The 3,868-nt window shown below is 45.7% G+C and overlaps 1 long non-coding RNA gene across 1 annotated transcript; it reads left to right on the top strand.

Annotated features, from left to right (window-relative positions):
- Positions 1-831: 831 nt before the first annotated feature.
- LOC114622632 lies at positions 832-3,152 on the top strand. Its single transcript, XR_003711651.1, has 3 exons — positions 832-888; positions 2,066-2,106; positions 3,059-3,152. It is a non-coding gene; the product is annotated as an uncharacterized LOC114622632 (long non-coding RNA).
- Positions 3,153-3,868: the final 716 nt, after the last annotated feature.

The raw sequence follows: 3,868 nt of genomic DNA, 5'->3' as shown, positions 1-3,868 counted from the left end.
CCTCTCTCTTCTCCCAGGTCTCTCTTTCCTCCTTTCCCATTCCCTCTCTCTTCTCCCAGGTCTCTCTTTCCTCCTCTCCCATTTCCTCTCTCTTCTCCCAGGTCTCTCTTTCCTCCTTGGCTTCATTATTTTTACTGTATATAGATTTTATTTACGTAGCAGAAAATGCGATCAGTTTCGAGTGCTGTCACCTGCACTTGCTTGGCCTGGACTGTGACAGACTGCATCTGGTTGACTTACTCTGTCTCTTTCTTGCCCTGGCTTCATAGAAGCCACTCTTACATTTTCTCTTGGGATTAAGTCCTTTAATACAATTATTGCCCCTTTCTTCTTACCATTTACTACTTGACTTTTCCAATCTGTCTACATGTTACTACATTTCAGATTCAGAGGATATGACTTGTATTCACACTGTCATTTGGGTCAGCACAGTGGTATCAGAGCTGAAAATAAATCAGTTGTTAGAATTCTAGCAGGAAAGACTATTATGAGCTTTAAAGCGTTTCACATCCAGACTTTTGGAGATTTATAAGAATCTGTTGTTTGAAAACATCTACTGTTAAAGTGCCATAGACACGATTAAGCATCCAGTTCCTGCCGGCCTCCATGACATGCTGCACTAACTTTGTCACTCTTCTTTCTTTTATTCACCCCTCAAAGAGCTGCTGCTTTTCATCTCTAGAAGTGTTGAGTATTATTGCTGGACCGAGCCATTTCCACATGTGTACAGATGGGTACGGAACCACTCATCAGTGCCCCGGGCCTAAGTCTTTTGCTCCCTCTCTCCAGGGCCCCTTTATTTGGTTGTCTTCTAACATCAGACAGAAGCATGAAGAATCCCAGTATGCTTAAAACCAAAGTCTTGGAAGTAGCTAGGTATCTCTGCAGGTAAGGGTGACTGCCATGGTTAAGGGTGACTGCTGTTGTACCTCACAACCAGGGTTCAGTCCCTGGTACTGACTCTTAGAAGTCGTCTGACCTCCACAGAGGCACCGTGGTGTGTGCACCTCCCCACCTCACCAAATACATAACTTACTAGCTTACTTCACCATCTCATGTTACTGAATCTGTCTTTCTGACCAAACTGTTGGATAAATGATATTCAGTGATGCTCCATGACTCAGGCTCAACTCCATCACTCCTGCTTCCAGAAGGTACTCTTCACTTAGGCGGGTGATTATATCATGTGAGGATGGAAGCTGAAGGCAGTTTCCAAGCAACAGCTGGAGAGTGTGTCTGATGGATGAAGGTGATACACAGCTGGAGGACTGAAAATGGCCCCACAGTGGCCAGACTTGTGATTTTCTCAGCTTGGAGGATTTACTTCTGTTCCTCTCTAAGCTAGAAATTTTGTTTTCCAACAAGAGAACATGGATTTATTTGAGACTAAAGTAACCGATTATCTTTGTGTTTCAAAAAGCTCCTAATAGATTAAGGAGGATGGATGACACTTTCTTATTAAAATATACTACTACTTTAACAGCCCCTGTTACTTCCTTCCTGTACTTTCAATTACCTGATGTCAACCACAGTTTGAAAATACTACATGGAAAATTCCAAAAATAAAAACCCATAAGTTTTTAATCAGATCCATTCCAACTAACTTGAAGTAACTCTGCACAGTTGTACCCTCCCTACCTCCTGCCTTGCGGGTGTGAATCATTTTGTGCAGTGTTTCTATGCAGTGCATACTACCCATCCATCAGTGACTTAGCTATTCTGTTCATCAGATCATCAGAACCTGTGCTCAAGTAGCCCTAAGTTTGTTTTCTAATGGCCCTAATTTTCATGAGTAATGGTGCTGGGAGTTTAGATATTCCAAAGAAAAGCCAGCTGCTTCTATTCCTGAAACTGTCAAGAGGTTAAAAGAAATGTATTCTAGTTTTGCGAAGTTACCTCAACAACAAAACCAGGGTTCTAATGTGTGAGAAGTGCTTACTAAGATGGGAAAGGGATTAAGTACAGCGCTTCAAGTCGTCCGTGGTTACAGGTTACACTGGTCTCTTGTAGCAGATCCTCTGTGATAAATTGGACTTTTGTAACAGATTTATTTCTCTTTATGCAGCTGATTCCTGTTTCTGTTCGTCATGGTAATGGTGGTCCCAGGTTAGTAACAGTGTCTGGCCAATCAATCCCTCATTTGTAGAAAAAGACTACTTAAGTGTTATTGTAGTTTGAATATGAAGCATCTGTCCCTCAAAGGCTTTTGTGTTGAAGGCATTGTTCTCAGATGGTCCCTAGTACTGTGGGTAGGATTCAGATCAATGAGCTGATGAGTTCATTAGAATTTGTGGCTGTCGCGAAACACGGTAAACTGTCACGAATTGCGACCTCGGACAGAGGCGGGGAAAGAATCTCAAACTCGGAGGAAAGGTTACATTAGCTCATTTATTTATAAATGACAAAAGACAAACAGATAGCGAAATGGGATCGCATTCGTTCGTGCACACACACTCTATACTAATCTCCGGTCTGACCCTGTGTTCGGTGCTGCAGGTAAAGGTTCACCCCTGTTTTTTTTGACTCAGCTGGAAATCGATCTAAGATGAGGCCTTGGTTCCAGCGGAACTAGGCCCGCGAGTGCCTTGAAGACCAGTGGGAACTTCCGCTGGACAGCCTTGCAGACCTACAGGAATTCATGCGGGCTTTCTCGTTCGGTGACAGGCAGCCTGGGCAGCGGCTCAGCAACGACATCTCTGTGGGGCTCCGGGGAACAAGCAATTTTGCTTGTATGCTAGACCGGAGTTTTTAAGCTAATCTCAACCAATCAGAATTGAGGCGGGAGTTTTATCACATAGCTTGGGCTCAGTTACCATGGTTACCTCTCAGCCAATTACAATTGAGGGCATACTGCTCCGTTGGGCGTTCACCTTGTCCCCGCTTTATCTGTCACACTCGTTCCCAGGCCTAGCTTCCATGGCTACATTTTATCCATAATACCATTTTTTATTCTGCTCCTTACAGTGGCCCACTTGGGGGGAAGAATGTCATTGGCTGTGCCTTTGAAAGGAAGATATACCTTGTCTCTGGTCCCATGCCCTGTTTTTCTGTCTCCTAGATGCCAAAAGATGAGCTCCTCTTCCGCTCTTCCTCACCTCAGCCACAAACAAACACGAGACTGAGCCATCACGGGCTGAAGCCTATGAAACTGGGGGCCAAGATAAAGGTCTCCTCTTTTAAGCTACTTTTCTCAAGGAAAACTAACACAGAAAATTGGTACCAGAAGTAGGGTCGTTGTTGTGACTAGTCAGTGACTTTGTGGGTCAGATTTTCAAATTGGTTCATGGAGGAATTTGGAAAGGCCTGGAGAAACTGACTAGAAAAATATAAAAATGTTGTAGGCAAGTGTTGGTATCCGGAGCGATCTTGGCAAACCGGCTCCAAACTCAGGAATGACACACATAGGTGACACCTGTTGCCATGACAATCCTGGATGCCTTCTTGGAGCCCACTCCTCACACTTACCTGGGAACCGCCTGTGTCACAGCCTAGATGAAACCTAGGAACCTTTCCCCACCTTCGACCCTTTTTCCTCTTGTTTTTTCTCTCTCTCCCTTTCTAATAAAACCTCTACCATGTGGAACTGCTTTAGCCTGGTGTGATCTATCCGGACACGAGCTGCCATTGGTGCCGAAACCCGGGAACTCAGGGGAGATTGTGGCCGATGGTGGTCACGTGGACTACAACTGACTGGTGAGCAAACTGACCGGTGAGCAAGGGCTCCCCACCGCTACAGCCTCTGCGGTGAAACTCCAAGACCCTTGCGGGGCCCGCCCACACCACAGCTGGGCCCGCCCACACCACAGCTGGGCCCGCCCCCACACCACAGCTGGACCCGCCCCCACACCACAGCTGCAACCAGAGCCCG

This window comes from Grammomys surdaster, unplaced genomic scaffold, assembly GCF_004785775.1.
Source record: "Grammomys surdaster isolate TR1022 unplaced genomic scaffold, NIH_TR_1.0 64, whole genome shotgun sequence".
NCBI classification, from domain to species: domain Eukaryota; kingdom Metazoa; phylum Chordata; class Mammalia; order Rodentia; family Muridae; genus Grammomys; species Grammomys surdaster.
This window is presented reverse-complemented; position numbering and strand designations above follow the sequence as displayed.